The sequence below is a fragment of the Oryctolagus cuniculus genome, chromosome 18, assembly GCF_964237555.1.
Source record: "Oryctolagus cuniculus chromosome 18, mOryCun1.1, whole genome shotgun sequence".
Taxonomy (NCBI): Eukaryota; Metazoa; Chordata; class Mammalia; order Lagomorpha; family Leporidae; genus Oryctolagus; species Oryctolagus cuniculus.
In genome coordinates, this window is record NC_091449.1 from 39,154,166 (window position 1) to 39,173,852 (window position 19,687).

The 19,687-nt window shown below is 51.0% G+C and overlaps 1 long non-coding RNA gene across 1 annotated transcript; it reads left to right on the forward strand.

Annotated features, from left to right (window-relative positions):
• The first annotated feature begins 1,292 nt into the window (after positions 1-1,292).
• On the forward strand, positions 1,293-2,915 carry LOC138846680 (uncharacterized). The gene is made up of 3 exons (XR_011384207.1): positions 1,293-1,416; positions 2,032-2,126; positions 2,444-2,915. It is a non-coding gene; the product is annotated as an uncharacterized lncRNA (long non-coding RNA).
• Positions 2,916-19,687: the final 16,772 nt, after the last annotated feature.

Genomic DNA, 19,687 nt, shown 5'->3' on the forward strand with positions numbered 1-19,687 from the left:
CACTGTGTGCTCCTGTTCCTCTCTGGATGGTCCCTCTGGCCTTGTTCAGCATTGTCCACTTGTGATTGCCCCTGTCTCCTCACCATGTCCTGCCAGTGTCCCCACTGGGAGGTTGTATGCAGCTTGTCCTGGGCGGGCCCATGGCTTACACTGGTCCCCTGGAGCACAGAACCTCATGCCTGCCCATCAGCAGAGTGTGGTCCTCAGGGGACCCCTCGGCAGGGCTCTGGATCTCATGGGTGACACGGGCACCGTGGTTAGCTGACACCAGGGACCTCCCTGGTCAAGAACTCAGGGACCTGAGCCTCCTGGTCCCCAAACTCTCCTTCAGCCCCTGCTGGACCCTGGGGTCTGTGGGCACTGGGGTGGTGGAGGCGGGGGCTCCGTGCTGAGGCTCGTGCTGCCCTCCTCCCGCCCTCCAGAAGCTGAAGGTGCAGGGCCGGCTGTGGTCACAGTGGGTGCAGCAGATCGATGTGGCCGTGAGCAAGACCTTCAGGGGACATGTCATGTTCCGGGAGCGATTCGGAGTCAAGTGAGGCCATGGGCAGTTTGTGACTGAGGAGGGATTCTGTGGGAACCAGTGCCGTGGAGAATTGGGAGTGTCCTAGGTGAGATGTGTGGCGCTAGCACAAGTGTGGGTTCCTGGAAGTTTTGGGGCCCACAGTAGGTGCTGAGGCTGACTCGTGAAGGATGAGCCAGCACTGGGCCTTGAGCAGCTGCTGGGTGCGAGGTGCTGGTTGGAGACCTGGGCAGGTGGGGCCATAACACAGGAAGCTCCAGAGGACAGGGACAGCAGCAGAGACAGCCCAGGGACAGGAGCCAGGACCCTGGAGGCCAGAGTGGCCTGGGGCCAGGACCAGCCCCTGAGTTCCACTGCAGGCCAATTGCTGAGTGTGACCTGGAGCTGGCTGTGGGCGTGTGGGGTGGGTGGGTAGGAAGGAGCCCTAGGGTGTGACCAGGGTGAGAGGTGTGCACGGCGCTGGCTGGGCTGCAGAGAAGGGGTGTGGACACAGAGCTGAGCTCACGGCTTCTCAGGATCCTCGCCAGCCCTCCCTCCTCTCGTCCCCAGGCAGCAGGCCCTTTTTCACCTGCTCTTGGCCTACTCTGTTTATGACCCTGTGAGTATCTGCAAGGTGCAATCAGGGGGCTGGGTGTGAGGGGGCTGTGTGATGTCAGCTGGGCCTGCAAGGGGTGGGGCACAGAGACTGCTGCCCTGGGGTGCCAAGTCCCGGGAGCAAGAACTGACACGGGTCAGACAGGCGGTGCGGCTCCATGGTGACTTTGGGCTCTTGCAGGAGGTGGGCTATAGCCCGGGCCTGAACCAGGTGGCCGCCCTGCTCCTCATCTTCTTAGATGAAGAAGATGCCTTCTGGGCCCTGGCGCAGCTCATGGCCAACGACAGGCATGCGATGCAGGGTAGGTGCTGGCTGGACCAGCCCCCAGCAGCCAGGCTGCGAGCTGACACCACGGCCGGCTCAACAGCTGCCCCCACATCTGGGTGTCCACAACCATCTCCCTTTGGAGAGTCTGAATGTGGGGCTGAGGGCCCCCCACACAGCCTGAGACCCTGGGTCTCCCCACCAGCCGGGCCCCACAGCCTCTCCATGGCTGCCTCTGCATCCCGCACCCCAGCCCTTGGGTGCGTCCTGGTCCAGGTACCTGCTGGTCCTGCTGCTTTGCACCATGGCCGCCCCCGAGCCCTCACTCAACACAGCTGGAGGATGCCCAGATGGTGGCCTCCCTTACAGGGTCCCTTCGACCTAATCGTTGTACCCAAGATTCGACCAGGCTCCCACCAGCTGCTCACCCAATATTCTGGGTGCACTTCTGTTCAGTCCAGACTGGACCCCAGGGCCACCCACCTGTAGCCTTCTTCCACCTTCATCCTGTCCCCCCACAGAGGGGATTCTACTGTCCATGCCAGAGCCTTCACGTGCCCCACCCCCCAGCCTGCACCCACTATGCCGCCCCCTGACAGCCCCAGTGCTGCCTGCAGGCTCTGATTCCCCGAGGGGGGTCTGGGCCTCTCAGGGTTCTATAAAGCCGGGCAGCCCAAGCTGGCGCGTCTGCAGCAGCATCACGAGACCATCCTGAAGCTGGCGCTCCCCACACTCAAGAGCCACCTGGTGAGTGGTGTGGCCCTTGGCACCTGCAAGGGGGGGCTCTGGAGCAGGGTCTGAGCTGTCCCTGGCACGGGGGTGGAGCCAAGGCCTGACCAGGGGCCGTCTTGGTGGGAGGGGTCTGAAGCGGGCTCTGCAGGGAGGACTCATTGTCCTTTTCCTGCTCACACCGAGCATCCCGGGGCACAGTCACCAGGGGCCAGCAGGTGTCGCCTGTGCCCACACACCCAGCACTGCACTGGTTGAAGAGCCGCCCCTCCATTGGAGTATCGTCTCTGGGCAGGACTCGGACAGGCCCTGAGCCCCTCTCTCCCTTCCTGTAGGACAGCCAGGGTGTGGCCACCAGGACCTATATTCCCAAGTGGTTCAAAGGCTGCTTCACTGATGGGGTAAGATGCCCAGGGACACCTGCACCTGGGAAGCTGTGCCCACAGGGCCGGATGGAGGCCAGTGGTCATGCTGCCAGTCCTCCTCACCCCTTCTCCCCAGTCCACTGCGTCCCTGAGGGACGTGCAGCCCCCTGGCAGGTGCCCCACATCCCCACTGGGACAAGTCCAGCCCTTGAGCAGTGGCAGGACCTCAACTGGGGCAGCCTCAGTGGGGTCTCACCCTGGGCAGGGGTACCTGTGCTGCCCTCTGCTCCCTGCTCAGCCTGCACGGCCGCATCCTCACACCCCTGCTGCCCCCACAGAGTCCCTTCCCAGTGACCCTCAGGTTCTGGGACATTTACATTCTGGAGGGCGAGCCCGTGCTGACGGCCATGTCCTACGTGGCTCTCAAGATCCACAAGCGTGAGTCCCCTGGGGCCATGGAGGGTGGGGTGCTGGGCTGGGGGTGGGGGATCCTGCTCAGCCCCTGGAGCATGGACTGAGGGAGAGCAGGAGCAGCTGCCTGGGCCCCGTGCTTGAACCTGGTGTTAGTGTACCCCAGGAACCCCCTCGCAAGGCCCTGTCCCTTGGCTGGGTGGACAGGGTACCTCACATGTGAGTCTCAGCCTTACCACAGTGGGGGACTTTGCAGATCCAGCGGATACCTGGGTGTGTGGACAGGGAGTGGAGAGTCCGTGGGTGCTGTTCCTGTCCTGGGCGCCTCCAAGCCAGACACCCCCACTGCCCCCCACCCCATGTAGGCCGCCTCCTGCAGCTGTCCCAGGACACCCTCAGTGCGTTCCTCCAGCACCAGCTGAGCCAGGCCTGGGCCCTGGACGAGCATGTCGTGGGGAGGCAGCTCCAGGCCTCCCAGTCGAAGCTCCGCAAGCTCCGCTGCCTGCTGCCTCCTCCAGGTGGGCCCCCTTGCATGCTCCCCATCCCCCCTGGGAGTCAGGAGTGGGCGCGCCAGGTACCCAGGACCTGCCCTGGGCTTTCCTCCTGCATGTCATCTGCTCCAAGCGGCTTTCACACATCCTGGCCAATGGAACCTCAAGGTGGGTGCCCAAACCCGGGTGCCCGAATACCTGCCAGGCGTGTCCCTGTCATTGCCACAGCAGCGCCCGTGGTGTGTGTCAGGGCTCTTAGGTGACAGGTGGGTCAGGTGACAGAATGACCTCATGGGAGTTTATTGAGACCATGTGTCTGGGATGACCGTGTCAGACACGGAGCCCAGAGCCAGCCCTGCCGTGGGGTCCATCCCAGCATCCTGGGTCCCCTCACATCTCCCCCACCCAGGTGCCCACACCTTTCCCTGGGCAGCAGCAGCCAGGCGTTCTCAGGACCAGGCCAGGGGCCAGGCTGTACCTTGAGAGCCCCAGGTCCCCAGCTCCAGCCCAGCCTGGGCATCACTGGCCTCTGCGAGTAGCCGACCACCTCTCCTTGCCTTTCAGCACTGCCAGAGGAGCTGCCCAGTGTCCCCTTGGCCGGACGCTGGAGGCCGCGGAGCCAGGGCCGCTCCCCACACCAGGGAGGCCCGAGGTGCTGGGTGATGAGGCCGCAGTGCATTGCCCTTCTGGTTCCACCCTGCCCCAGGAGCTCCGGGGCTCAGCACCCTGCTGCCAGGCTGTGGGAGGAGTCGAGTGCTCCATCCCTGAGGCCACGTGGGAGCTGGAGACATGGAAGACACAGGAGGCCTCCCCAGAGCCTGGGGTCCCAGGCCTCCTGCAAGGGTCCCTGGAGTGTCTGGGTGCCGCCTCTGTCACTCCCACCGCCCACAACCCTGGGAAGCAGCAGAGCCTGTCAGCACCGGCGTCCCTGCCTGACCTGGTGGAGTACACGCTGGCTGCAGACCGCTGGCCCCCACAGCGCCACATCCTCCAGGCGCTCTTAGAGCCCGGCAAGCCCACCACGGCCTCCCTGGGAATCCGAGGACAGGCAGAGACCTGTGGGTCCACGGAGCCTCCCTGCCCTCAACCGACGAAGGTGCTAGAAGTTTCCATGCTGGAAGACTGGGAACATGAAGAGGACTCCCCCGACGCCTGGGCCTCCAGACTCTCCCTGGGCTCCTCCGAGTTCTCCCGCCCTGTGGAGCGAGCAGGGGACCAGCAAGGGCTGTCGGGCTGGGGCTCCCTCCCTGACCTGGTGGTCTACATGCTGGCCGCAGACTGCTGGCCTCCGGATAGCAACATCCTGCAGGCACTCTTAGACCCCTGCAAGGCCACTCTGGTTCCCCTCTGGACCAAGGGCCTGGGGGAGCCCCGAGACACTGTCTCCACTCCAGGGAGCTTTGATGCAGAAGCCTCCTGCTGCGGGCCCTTCTGGAGTGATGAGGAGTGGGGTGACGAGGAGGGCTCCCTGGAGCCCTGGGAGCCAGACCTGTCCCTCGGGGCATCAGAGCCTCTGTGCTCAGTCCACATCTCAGGGGACGACCTCCGCATGGCACAAGGAGCTGGCTTTCCTAAACCTAGGGAGTCCTTGCCAGCTGGAGACCCTGGAACCCCAGAGAACAAAACCAAGTAGAACTGTGAGCCCCGCCCCTTCTGCCCTGGCCCCTGTTACTCCAGCCCCACCTGTGTACCCCAGAACTTGAGACAGGCCCGAGGACCCCTGCCCTGTGGCCCCTGCAGACCATGCACTCAGGCAGTGGTGGGCGGAGCATCCCTAGGGCCAGGCCCATGGTGGGTTCACAACCCCGAGTGCTGGCAGAGCCTGGTGGCTCCTCCATGGTGAGGCTGTCACACTGAGGCCATGCAGGGAAATATGGGACCACCTCAACACCCTGCAAGTCAATGGACCCTGCCTACACCATGTCCATCTTATTGACAGTGGTCCTTAACAGCTCGGGTCCCTGATCCTTAGCAGCCTCCCTGGCCTCACCTGGGTCCAAAGTCAGGGTCCCATGTATGCTTTGTGCCCCGTACAAAGTAGCTGAGGTAAGGAGGAATCTATCCTGTCCATTGTTTCTGTCCACTGGGCCGGCCTTGCATCTGGCACCCATCTCTCCTCTTAGAACGTTCTCTGACTCCCTGGGGTCTGGGCATGCACTGAATCACCAATTTGGTGGCCTGTGGTGGCAGCGAGACTGTGAGGCCAACACATTGTGGAGATGGCGAAAGCAGAGGTGCTGGTTTCCCTCAAACTCGTAGGAGTGACCCAGGGTTCCCCCTGCCCTTGCTGATGGAAATAGAATAAAGAGTTTGTTTCTGAAGCGTTTGGTCCATTCTTGTGGCCCCCAAGGCCTGTCTGCAGAGCTTCCCGATGGACTTCGTGCAAGGCAACAGATACTGCAGGCCCCAATCTCAGCCAGAGGCTTGTTTCCTGGCCATCCAGTGACACCTGAGGGTCCCCATGTCCCATGACATTGTGCACAGCATTGTGTGAGGTGTGAGGTCACCTCAGGCCCCCATCCTGGTCTGGTGAGGTCCAGCGTTCCTTCCCCTCCGTGGGTCCATCTCCTCCCTGCCTTTCTAACCCCTCCTCCATGAATCCTGTCCTCCAGACCTGAAACTGGGACTGGCCAGAGAGGCCTTCAGAGAACACAGACCTAGGACCAGTAGGTCAGTCTCCTGAGAAAGTCAAGGAGCATTGGCGTCCCCTCTGGGTGGCCCTGGACATCGACCCTGGGGGCTAAGTGCAGACACCTGCTGCGCAGCCAGGTGGGCACTCTCCTGTTGGGGTCAGCCTCCATTCTTCGGCAGCCTCATCTGGGGCACGGGCGTGCTCTTGAGACAGGGAACAGGGTAAGGGCACACGTTCGTGCTCTAGGAATGAGCCGGGGGACCATCCCCTGGGTGGGGTCCTGCCTGGGCTCCAGCTGCCCACTGGCCCTTGACCTCCCAACTTCACCAGCTCCTTCTTCAACTCTCTGCCTCACAAAAGGGAGCTGAACCCAGCTCACCTTAAGGCCACAGCGCCACCCTGGTGGTTCAGGTTCACTCCTAAGTGTGTGTCTGGAAGTACAGGGACCTTCCAGGATCCAGGTGTGGGAAAGGCTGGACTACATGTGTAACTCCAACCTGGACTTGGGCTCATGTCACTGGGTGTCCTACAAAGGGCTCAGGGCCACAAGTGCTCACTTGTGCTCTCTGGAGATGAAAGCAGAGGCCAACATGGCCCTGTGTGGGAAGCCAGCTTTCTTGTCTATATTACCATATTAGGGTAGGCCATGATTGAGGGCAAGGGTCAGTCCAGTTCCCAATGCCCATGGCCCTGTCATCGCTGTTCCCTCAGAGCACACCCTGGACTGCACCTATTTCATCTGCTCCCTGCATGGGGAATGGGGGAGCCAGATGGCTGCATCCAGTGTGGGCAGAGGGCGTGGGGAGCCTGCTCCAGGAGCAGCTGCTCTCCCAGCCCTGTGTGAGCCCTGGGATCCTGAGCAGCAGCACTGCAGTGAGGAGGGAGCAGGCGGCTCCTGGTCTTGTTGGATGCTCAGGAGGACTTGTTGGCAGCAGCGAGCACCTGAAGCCCTGCTGGTCCCCGTGCCCTGACTCCTTCTCCCCCTGGCCCTCACTGTCCATGTGGTCAGCAGTCCCGATCCCCAGATGATCCCCTGCCCCTGCTGTGACTCCTGTGTGCGGCACAGCGCAGGGCCACCCCCTCCCCTGGAATGGAGGCTTCTTGCAGCAGCCAGCCCCTGCCTGTACCCCTTCATGCCCAATCCTGGGTCCCTGACACAGGGTTCTTCTGTCCTGGGTGGGGGATCAGGCCCTGGGCCTGCTGGTGGATGCTCTGCCTCCAGGGCCCCTCCCTGGCCACTTGCTGGAAAGCTGGTGTGCATCATGGAAGCAGCAGCGATTAGTCCTCACGGGAATAGATTCTGGGTAGATCTACAGACAGCTGAGGATACGCGTGTGGTCATGGATACACAACTGTGGATCTGGACGGGAATACAGATATACGTGTGTGTACAAACACAGATATACAGAGAGACAGAGATTTAGATACAGAAATGGATACAGATACACAGGTAGACAAAGGTGTATAGATAGAGAGATTCAGCTTAGATAGAGACACACACACACACACATGTGGATACAGACACAGCCACAGCGACAGGTACAGGTACAGGTACAGAGATTTCTTTTTTTTTTATTTATTTAATGAGCATAAATTTCCAAAGTACAGCTTCTGGACCACAATAGCCTCCTCCCCCCACCCCCGTGTCTTCCCTCCCATCCACAACGCTCCCCTCTCCCACTCCCTTTCCCCTTCCCCTTCACATCAGAATTAATTTTCAATTATCTTTATATACAGAAGATCAATTTAGCGTATGTTAAGTAAAGATTACCACATTTTGCTCCCACACAGAAACATAAAGTGCAAAATACTATTTGAGTACTAGTTATAGCATTAATTAAACACCTAAGAGTAATTGTGTATTAATTACAGAGCTCAACCAATAGTTTTAAGTAGAATATAAAATGCATCTTTTGCATTGTTGTGGCTTCCCCCCGACCTCCCTCCCTCCCGTGGCCCTCCCCTCACCCACTTCCTCTCCCCTCCCCCCCCCTCATCACGTTTCATTTTCGGTTACCTTCATATACCGAAGATCAATTTAGTATATACTAAGCAGGGATTTCAACAGGTTGCACTCACACAACCGAACCAGGTATAGGGTATTGTTCGACTAGTAGTGTTGTATTTGAGTTTCATAGATAAACATATTAAGGACAGAGATCCTGAGAGGGGAGCATGAACCCAGTGACTCCCGTTGTTGATTTAACAATTGGCACTCTTATTTATGACGTCAGCAATCACCCGAGACTCTTGCTATGAGCTGTCTAGGCTATGGAAGCCCCTTGAGTTCACCAACTCTGAATTTGTTTAGTCAAGGCCATATCACAGTGGAGGTTCCTTCCTCCCTTCAGAGAAAGGCACCTCTCTCCTTGATGGCCTGATCCTTCTGCTGGAGTGTTGTTCACCAGGATCCTTCATTTAGATTGTTTTTTGCCACCATGTCATGGCTTTCCATGCCTGCGAGACTCTCATGGACCTTTTAGTCAGATCCGAATGTCCCAAGGGTTGATTCTGAGGCAGGAGTGCTGTTTTGGGCATTTGCCATTCTATGAGTCTGCTGTGTGACCTGCTTCCCCCGCAGGATCATTCTCAACCCTTTTGATTCTATCTTTCATTATTTGCTTACACTGGTCTTATTTGTGTAATCTCTTCGACACTTACCCTGTCTTTTGGATCAGTTGTGTATTTATATTTGTCTCTTTACCAAGTGTGCTGGCATTGGTACCTGCCTCCTTGGTAAGATTGAGTTGAAATCCCCTGGCACATTTCCAGATCCACCATTGGAGGTAGGTCTGAGTGAGTATGTGCCGTCCTATATATCTCCTCCCTCTCTTATTCCCACTCCCATGTTCCACAAAGATCAATTTCCTATTAATTTTTAAACGCTTAAGAATGGTTGTGCATTGATTACAGAGTTCAACCAGTGGTCTTGTGTAGAGCATACCGAGCAACAACAACAACAACAAAAATACTAAAGGAACAAAATAGTAAGTTTTTCCTCAACAGTCTAGACAAGGGCTGCTCATGTCATTGTCTCTCATAGTGTCCATTTCACTTCAATGGGTATCATTTTAGGTGCTCGTTTAGTTGCCATCGATCAGGGAGAACATGTGATATTTATCCCTTTTGGACTGGCTTATTTCACTCAGCATGATGTTTTCCAGCTTCCTCCATTTTGTTGTGAATGCCCGGATTTCGTTGTTTTTTACTGCTGTATAGTGTTCCATAGAGTACATATCCCATAGTTTCTTTATCCAGTCATCCGTTGATGGACATTTAGGTTGATTCCATGTCTTAGCTATTGTGAATTGAGCTGCAACAAATATTGAGGTGCAAATGGCTTTTTTCACCCCTTTAATTCCATTTGGGTATATTCCAAGGAGTGGGATGGCTGGGTCCTGTGGTAGTGCTATGTTCAGGTTTCTGAGAACTCTCCAGACTGTCTTCCATAGTGGCTTTACCAGCTTGCATTCCCACCAACAGTGGATTAGTGTCCCCTTTTCTCCACATCCTCGCCAGCATCTGTTGTTGGTTGATTTCTGTATGTAAGCCAATCTAACCGGAGTGAGGTGGTATCTCATTGTGGTTTTGATCTGCATTTCCCTGATGGCTAGGGATCCTGAGCATTTTTTCATGTGCCTGTTGGCCATTTGGATTTCCTCTTTTGAAAAATGCCTGTTAAGGTCCTTGGCCCATTTTTTTTATTGGGTTGTTTGTTTTGATTCTGTGGTGTTTTTTGATCATTGTGTAGATTCTAGTTGTTAATCCTTTATCTGTTGTGTAGTTTGCAAATAACATCTCCCATTCTGTTGGTTGCCTCTTCGCTTTCCTGACTGTTTCCTTTGCTGTTAAGAAACTCTTCAATTTTAGGTAATCCCATTTGTTTATTTTATCTTTGATTATCCGTGCCTGTGGGGTCTTCTCCAGGAATTCTTCGCCTATTCCGATATCTTGGAGGGTTTCCCCTATGCTCTCAATTAGTTTCATGGTGTCGTGGCGCAACTCTAGTTCTTTGATCCATGTTGAGTGGATTTTTGTATAAGGTGTAAGGTAGGGGTCTTGCTTCATACTGCGGCATGTGGACATCCAGTTTTCCCAGCACCATTTGTTGAAGAGGCTGTCCTTGTTCCAGGGGTTGGTTTTAGGTCCTTTGTCAAATATGAGTTGGTTATAGATGTTTGGATTGATCTCCGGTGTTTCTATTCTGTTCCATTGGTCTATCCATCTGTTTTTGTACCAGTACCAGGCTGTTTTGATTATAACTGCCCTGTAGTATGCTTTGAAGTCTGGAATTGTGATGCCTCCGGCCTTGTTTTTATTGTAAAGGATTGCTTTAGCTATTCTGGGTCTCCTGTTTCTCCATATGAATTTCAGCATCGTTTTTTCTAGGTCTTTGAAGAATGACTTTGGTATTTTGATTGGTATTGCATTGAACTTGTAAATTGCTTTTGGGAGAATGGACATTTTGATGATATTGATTCTTCCAATCCATGAGCATGGTAGGTTTTTCCATTTTTTTGTGTCGTCTTCTATTTCTTTCTTTAGTGTTTTGTAATTTTCATCATAGAGGTCTTTGACCTCCTTGGTTAAATTTATTCCAAGGTACTTTATTGTTTTTGTGGCTATTGTGAATGGGATTGATCTTAGTAGTTCTTCCTCGGCCCTGGCATTGTCTGTGTATACAAAGGCTGTTGATTTCTGAGCGTTGACTTTGTATCCTGCTACTTTACCAAACTCTTCTATGAGTTTCAGTAGCCTCTTATAGGAGTTTATTGGGTCCTCTATATATAGTATCATGTCATCTGCAAACAGGGATAGTTTGACTTCCTCCTTTCCCATTTGTATCCCTTTAATTTCTTTTTCTTGCCTGATGGCTCTGGCTAAGACTTCTAGGACTATATTGAATAGCAATGGTGAGAGTGGGCATCCCTGTCTGGTGCCAGTTCTCAATGGAAATGCCTCCAACTTTTCCCCATTCAATATGATGCTGGCCTTTGGTTTATCATAGATTGCCTTAATTGTGTTGAGGAATGTTCCTTCTAACCCCAATTTGCTTAGGGTTTTCATCATGAAGGGGTGTTGTATTTTGTCAAATGCTTTCTCTGCATCTATTGAGATAACCATATGATTTTTGTTTCTCAATTTGTTAATGTGCTGGATTACGTTGATTGACTTTCGAATATTGAACCATCCCTGCATACCAGGGATAAATCCCACTTGGTCCGGGTGAATGATCTTCCTGATGTGTAGTTGGATTCGGTTTGCCAGAATTTTATTGCGTATTTTTGCATCTATGTTCATCAGGGAGATAGGTCTGTAGTTTTCTTCTCTGTTGTGTCTTTTCTGGGCTTAGGAATTAAGGTGATATTGGCTTCGTAGAAGGAATTTGGGAGGATTCCCTCTCTTTCAATCGTTTGAAATAATTTGAGAAGAACTGGGGTTAGTTGTTCTCTAAATGCCTGGTAAAATTCGGCAGTGAAGCCATCCAGTCCTGGGCTCTTCTTTTTTGGTAGTGCGTTTATTACTGATTCAATTTCTTCCATGGTTATGGGTCTGTTTAGATTTTCTATATCTTCACGGCTCAGTTTAGGAAGGTTGCATTTGTCCAGGAATCTATCCATTTCTTCCAGGTTCCCCAATTTGTTAGCATACATCTCTTTGTAGTAGTTTCTGATGATTCTTTCTATTTCTATTGTGTCAGTTGTTACATTTCCATTACTATCTTTGATTTTACAGATTTGGGTCTTCTCTCTCCTTTTTTTGGTTAGTTGGGCCAATGGTGTGTCAATTTTGTTTATTTTTTCAAAGAACCAGCTCCTGGTTTTGTTGATCTTTTGTATTGTTTTTTTGGTTTCAATTCTGTTTATTTCTTCTCTGATCTTTAGTATTTCTTTCCTCCTTTTGGATTTGGGCTTGATTTGCTGCTGTTTTTCTAGTTCCTTGAGGTGCATGGAGAGTTCATTTGTTTGGTTCCTTTCCAGCTTCTTGATGTAGGCACTAATTGCTATAAACTTTCCTCTTAGCACTGCTTTTGCTGTGTCCCACAGGTTTTGATAGGTTGTGTTATCATTTTCATTTGTTTCTAGAAATCTTTTGATTTCTCTTTTAATTTCTTCGATGACCCACTGTTCATTTAGGATCATGTTGTCCATTCTCCATATATTTGCATATGGTGTAGAGATTCTTGGGTTGTTGATTTCAAGTTTCACTGCACTATGGTCTGAGAAGCTGCATGGTATGGTTTCAATTTTTTTGAACTTGTTGAGGCTCCCTTTATGGCCTAGTATATGGTCAATCCTAGAGAATGTTCCATGTACTGGGGAGAAATACGTGAACTCTGTGTCTGTGGGGTGGAGGGTTCTGAAGATATCTATTAGGTCTATTTGGTCTATGGCGTCAATTAGCTCAGTTGTTTCCTTGTTGAATTTCTGTCTGGTTGATCTGTCCATTGGTGAGAGTGGGGTGTTGAAGTCCCCTGCTACTATTGTATTTGAGTCTATATCTCCCTTTAAATCCTTTAGTAATTCTTTCAGGTAGCCAGGCGCCCTGTAATTAGGTGCGTATACATTTATAATAGTAATGTCTTCCTGTTGGATAGATCCTTTAATCATTATATAGTGCCCTTCTCTGTCTCTTTCAATAGTTTTTATGTTAAAGTCTATTTTGTCTGATATTAGGATGGCCACACCAGCTCTTTTTTGATTTCCATTAGCTTGGAGTATCTTTTTCCATCCTTTCACTTTCAGTCTGCGTGCATCTTTGCTGATGAGGTGTGTCTCCTGAAGGCAGCATATAGTTGGATCCTCTTGTTTTATCCAATCCGCTAGTCTGTGCCTCTTTGTCGTGGAATTAAGACCATTCACATTCAATGTGATTACTGTTAAGTACTGTCTTTTTCCCTTCATGTTTCCTGAAACGAGCTGTTTATGTATTTTGAACTTTATTTGTGGGTTATTCTACATTCGCTTTTTTTTTTTTTTGCAGTGAAGTTCTTGTTTTTGTATTTCTGTGTGCAGCACGTCTTTGAGCAAGTGTTGTAGGGTTGGACGCGTGGATGCAAATTCTTTCAGTTTCTGTTTGTCGTGGAAGATCTTTATTTCCCCTTCATTCATAAATGATAGCTTTGCAGGATATAGTATTCTAGGTTGGCATTGTTTGTCTTTTAAAACTTGAAATATATCATGCCATTGTCTCCTTGCCTGTAGTGTTTGCGATGAGAAGTCTGGGGTGAGTCTGATTGACTTACCCCTGAATGTGATTTGTCGCTTTTCTCTGGCACATTTTAGGATTTGTTCTTTGTGTGTCACTGAACTGAGTGTTGCCACAATGTGTCGTGGTGAATTTCTCTTCTGGTCTACTCTGTTCGGAGTCCTGGCTATCTGTTGTATTTGTGTGTTGTTATCCAGCTGCCTTTGTTTAAAGTTTTCTGATATTATTTCGTTGAAGACACCGTCTAATCCATTCTCTCTTTCCACCCCCTCAGGGACTCCTATTATCCGAACATTACACCGTTTGATTGAATCTTGTAGGTCTCCGACCGTGTTTTTTAATTTTTTAATTTCTTCTTCCTGCGATTGAACTGACTGTATTATTTCTGGAAGTTTGTCTTCGAATTCTGATATTCGGTCTTCTATTTCATCTGTTCGATTTCCGAGGGATTCCACGGTGTTTTTTATATGGTCAATTGAGTTTTTCAGTTCTAGTATCTCATTCTGGCTTCTCTTTAAGATCTCTAATCCTTGGGATTTTCATTCAGCTCTTGACACTGTTTCTCATTATTTCTAAGTATTCTGATTATTAATTTTCTGAATTCTTTTTCTGGCATGTTTTCAACTTCTTCTTCTGCCTCTGTTATGGTTGGTTTAGCCTGCTCCATTGGCAAATTTATATTATCTTCTATATTTTTTTGGTTTTTGGTTTTGTTTTTTGGCATTCCGTCTGGGTGATTTTTCGGGTTGATTTCCCTCTACTATAGGCTGCTGTGAGTCTCTACCAATATCCAGTGTAACCAGGCTGCTCTACACAGCCCGCAGGTAAACAGACAGGGTGGCTGCTCTCTGCCCACTGCAGCTCTGGATCCTGTGCTTTTTCCCCGCCAGGAGGCGCTATTCAGTAACTTGAGTAGTCGGGTCTCAGGACTTTGGGCTGCCCTCCCTCGAGCACCCTCAGCTCCACCTTTGGGCTCCGCCTCCGAAGGTTAGTGTGGAGGCAAAGATAGCTCTCCTTTAAGCCCGAATGTAAACAAACAAAATGGCTGCTTCCCGCCCGCTGGAGCTCCGGGGAGGCACCAAGAGATACTGGCTTACTCAGTCTCTCAGTTAGTGTCCCTGAATCGTGCACTCTCTCCGCCAGCGCCACTCACTCTGTTCCATTTTTCTATTTCCTCCCCCACTCAGTCGTGCATGTCTCAGTGTCCGTCCCAGGGTGTGTTGGGGGAGGGGCGGCGGCAGCTGTGCCGCGGTGCTGGGCTAGTGCCCTGTCTCACCTCGGCTTCCAGCGCTGGTGCGTACACGCTCCTGCTGGTGTCCTGAGTCTCAGGCGTCCGCGTCCTCCACGCGTGTCCACCCTAATACCCCAGTTTGAGGAAGGGCTTAAAAACTACAAATTTTCATCCCTCTTTGAACCTTCCCTTAGTGGAGATTCGCTGTGCTCCCTCCCTCTCTATTCCGCCATCTTCCCAGGTACAGAGATTTCTTTTCCTTCCTGTGATGCTTTCAGAAGACCCAGTGGTGGTCATAGACCCCAGAGAACAATTCCTTAATCAAGGAATCACTTTCATAAGAAAGAGGTGAAGCAGGAGTCTTATGGCCATGGGGTTCAATGGTTCCACTTCTCATTCATCACCTGGAAGTAGCTGCTCTGATGGGAGAGTTGGATGGACGTTCAGAACCTCTCACTGGGGCTGGAGCCACCGCTGCACTGCCTGCATCCCACATGTGCAATAGTTCCAGTCCGGCTACTCCACTTCCCATCCAGCTCTCTGCCGTGGCCTGGGAAAGCAGTACAAATGGCTCAAGTCCTTAGGCTCCTGCAACTTGTGGGAGACCTGGAAGAAGCTCTGGCTCCTGGCTTCCCATCTGCACAATTCCAGGCACTGGGGCCATCTGGAGAGTGAACCAGCAGATGGAAAACTTCACTGTTTCTTTCTCTTTCTCTATCTGCCTCTCTGTAACTCTGCATTTCAAACAAATCCATATATCTTTAAAAACATAAACAAAACCAAAAACTTCCCATCCACATCAACTGTGACAGAGGGACTGGCTTCTCTCACTATCTATTTTTCCTTTCTTTCTTTTTTTTTTTTTTTAAATTCTGAGCTACATAGAGAGAGGAAGAGGCAAAGACAGAGAGGGAGAGACAGACAGACTTTCCTTCCCCTGGTTTACTCCCCAAATGGCCACAACACACAGGACTGACCAGGCCAAAGCCAGGAGCCAGCAGTTCCGTCCAGGTCTCCCGTGTGGGTGGCAGGAGTGCAAGCACTTGGGCCTCTTCCACTGCTTTCCCAGGCCATCGCAGGGAGCTGGATCAGAAGTGAAGCAGCCAGACACAGATACCCATATGGGATGCCAGCATTGCAGGTGGTAACCTTACACACTACACCACAACGCTGGACCCTCCTCTCCCTGTCACACTCAGGGACACAGTAAGTTTGTTGAGGCACGTCCTACTCCTTCCAGTGTGGCAGTGAGAGCTATCAGAAAACAAACATACAGCAGCACCCTCCTGAGGACCCAGGTCTTCCATGCTGAACCTTGGGGCCATTTCACTTGCGCTGCTTCCTAAACAGCCGAGCTCCTGTCTCAGGGCAAAGAAAACAGTAGACAAGAAAAAAAACCCGTGTCCAAAACAAAATGCCTGGGAAAATGGTGACCATGGGAAGATCTCCCTCCCCACCCACTCTGCGTGTGTGTGTGTGTTTGTGTGTGTGTGTGTGTGTGTGACTGTCTGCCTCTGTTTTTCAAGTACATAATTGCAGGCAAAATTTTTGTTTGGCTTAAGGACTTGAGTAAACATTTGTTCACAGAAAATACAATGGAAAGCAAACATGCTGGTGTCTCCCTCTGCCTTCATGATGTTTTGGTTCTTTTATTTGAAAGGCAGAGGCAGTGAGAGATAGGAGAGGACAGATGGAGAGAGATCTTCATCCGCTGGGTCAGTCCCCGAGTGCCCACAGAGCTGGGCGTGGCATATAAGCCCACAAAGCCCACCGTGTTCCTGGCAAGGGTGGCAGGGACCCATGTATGTGAACCATAACCACTCAGGGTGCCCATCCCCAGGAAGCAGGGTTGGAAGACAGGACTTGAACCCATAGGCACTACATTAGGGGACGTGGGCATCAGCAGCATCGGAACACTTTGGCAGTCACCAGCCCCATTCCTTTACAGAAGCACTCCACGCTGATGATTCACACGTCTCACTCTGGAAGACAGGAGAGGAATGCCCATTGCCTATTGCATAAATCCTCGGTGGCCCAGAGACTGGTTTGTGTCCAGCGTCTACCTAATACCTCAAGGGCCCTGCCTCCTGCACGCTGCTAGTCCAGTGAACACATCAACAACAGCGTAGTCACTTACCTATTGACAGTGGCTCTCTCTTCACCCCTCACTCTCTTGGATGATGGACCAACCTCCAGTCCTAGACAAAGACACTGATGCGGTCCCCCGTGAGTATTTATTCACCCCACTGCCGTCACAAGTACATTTCTTCCCCTGGCCTCTGCCTCTTTGCACCAGAACAATCTCCAGCCTCCACAATCAGATGCCTCTTTGACCTGCAAATGCCTCCTGGTTCCTTCATATTCCTGAGGCTGGCTGGGTCTCACACTTCCCACTCCACGTGTTCTGTCTAGGGTGATTTCTCCAACACCTGCTTGGCCAGTAGTTCTGTCCAGAAAGCCACTCCTCGTCTTTCAGCTCTGGGCTGCTTGTGTGATGGCACCAGTCTTCAGATACCCTTCCTTCTGATCATATTTTGGCCAATGGGGCAGCCCCTCCCTATTGGGGTTCCTGGGAACAGAAAAAAATAGAAATTCCTTTAAGCTTCTCCTCAGTACCAAAACCCCTCTGAGGCACTTAGAGGCCCCCTCACTCTCACATCTGCAAGATATGAGGAGCTCACCATCTCGTTCAATGCCTTTCGTTTTGGAGTTATTCCCTTGTAACAGAGTCAGGAATCTGATCACCCAAACCTTAGACACTACCCCTCTATAGGTATGAGCTTCCGACCCTCCCACCCTGCTCCATCCTGGTCACCAGCCTCACCCATTCCCAGCAAAGTTGGCCCAGAATTTCATCACCATTTGGCTGAGTTGGGTCTCCTCTTCTGAAGCACCCTCTGTCTGGGGACATCAAAGACAAGTCTTTGCTATTGAACATGTAGTCCATGAGCCAGCAGCATCGACACCACTTGGGAGCTTGTTAGAAATACACTCTTATGGCCAGCACTGTGGCTCACTAGGCTAATCCTCTGCCTGCGGCGCCGTCACCCCAGATTCTTGTCCCGGTTGGGGCGCCGGATTCTGTCCTGGTTGCCCCTCTTCCAGTCCAGCTCTCTCCCGTGGCCCGTGAAGGCAGTGGAGGATGGCCCAGGTCCTTGGGCCCTGCACTCCCATGGCAGACCGGGAGGAAGCACCTAGCTCCTGGCTTCGGATCAGCAGTGCACCGTCCACAACACACTGGCCATAGCGGCCACTTGGTGGTGAACCAACAGAAAAAGGAAGACCTTTCTCTCTGTCTCTCTCTCATGTCTAAGCTTGCCTGTCAAAAAAAATGTACGCTTAGCCCTTATTCCACACCTAGTGAGCCAACACCTGTATTTAGCAAGATCCTCATGAATAGGTCTGCACTAGGAGCATCACTGTCTGAGCACTCATCAGTGAGCATGCAGCCAGCCTACCTTGCTCAGTCTTCTGTGCCCACCTGCCCGCCTCACCCCCAGGGCTGCCACATCATACCCTAGTGTTTCTTCCTCAGCAAGGGTGGGGAAATTTTTGTCTGCCCAGTGCCATTTGGATAGTTTTAACATCATTTGTGGGACAACACAATTATCAACTCACAAGCTAGCCTTTTCTAGAGATTTATCGAAATTCTAGTTCTTCCTGTGGTTGCTTGGCAGAGTCAGACGTAATGATTTCCTCAGATTATAGACCCACCGGGTGGTCGTTCCCCACCCCTGTCCTCCAGCAACTCATTGCTCAGGGGAGAGCCCCTAGGAGAGAAGGACCAGCCTCAGTCAGGCTGGTGGGGAATTTATGTTCCCCCTGGGACAGTAATGAACTCAGAACTGTGATAGCCGAAAAGAACAGAGACTCCTTCATAATTCCACCACTCAGAGAACACCACCTGGATGTTTTAGTACATATTTCTGTTCTTATGTACAAGGGGTTCATGGTGTATATGTTATTTTATTCCATACTATAACCATGCCTTCCTATCAGTAAATATTCCTGCACAAATGGATGTGACAACATCAACAGGTTTAAGATCAACATGAAGGCGTGTAATAATTTTATAGTCACTTCCTCACACCCACCACTCTGCCCTACGTTAGCAAGAGCTGCTGTATGGAACAAGTGAGCTTTCCCAGGTCCACAACACCTTGGTACACAGCAGGGTAAGATCAGAGAACTTGCTGAAAGGAGGGCTTAACCTTGCCTCTACCACTAATGGTTTCATCAGTGAACTGGGAACCTAACCACAGAGAAAGGATCCTTTTCAAATGTGAGAACTCATTTTAGCAGTATGCTGCCCAAACTATTTATTTGTAAATTTTTTTGCCTGAAATGATTAAAATTATAAAATCCCTGCAATCCTGAAACAATCCTTAAATGGAACACAGGGCACAAATTTCGTCATACCCATCTGGAGCTAGAGAAGCAGAGACAAGGGTTGAACTAGTAATCAGATATCTGCAAATTAACATGTAAACAGTGTGCTTTATTTTTATTTTTAATCTAAGTATTCCAGGTGAGAAATTGAATTAAGGAATTATACTCATAATCTCTGGATAGGAATTCTGCAATGTGTATCAACTTGCCTTGAAATGTTCTTAGGTTCTAATCAAGCAACTTCTCTTCTGAAAACCAATAAGCAATGTTAAGAAAATTACTAGGGATGTGGTTAAAGATTTATGTACACAAAGTGAGAGTAATGTTATTTGTAGCATCAGACTATAAGCAGACTCTGAGCAATCAGTCCAAATATCCACGAGGGTAGGACTGGTAAAAATTAATATACCCATTCGATGGAATAATGGATGTTTTTAAAGGTTTATTTATTTGAAAGGCAGAGATTCAGAGAGAGAAAGACAGATGAGATAGAGATAGACACAGAAATAGATGAGAGAAAAAGAGAGAGAGCAAGGGAGAGAGAATGAAGAGAGAAAGAGAGAGAAACTTCTAGCTGCTGGTTCACTTCCCAAATGGCCACAATAACCACAATAGCCAGGGCTTGGTCAGCCTAAAGCCAGGAGCCAGGAACTCCATCTGGATCTCCCATGCAGGTGGCAGGGGCCAAAGCACTTGGGAAATCATGCACTGCTCTCCCTGGCACAGTGGCAGGAAGCTAGATCAAAAACAGGGAAGATGGGACAGGAACCCGCAAACTGATACATGATGCTAGTACCACAAGCAATGTTTTAGTTCACTGAGCTACCATGACTGCCCGTAATGGATGTTCT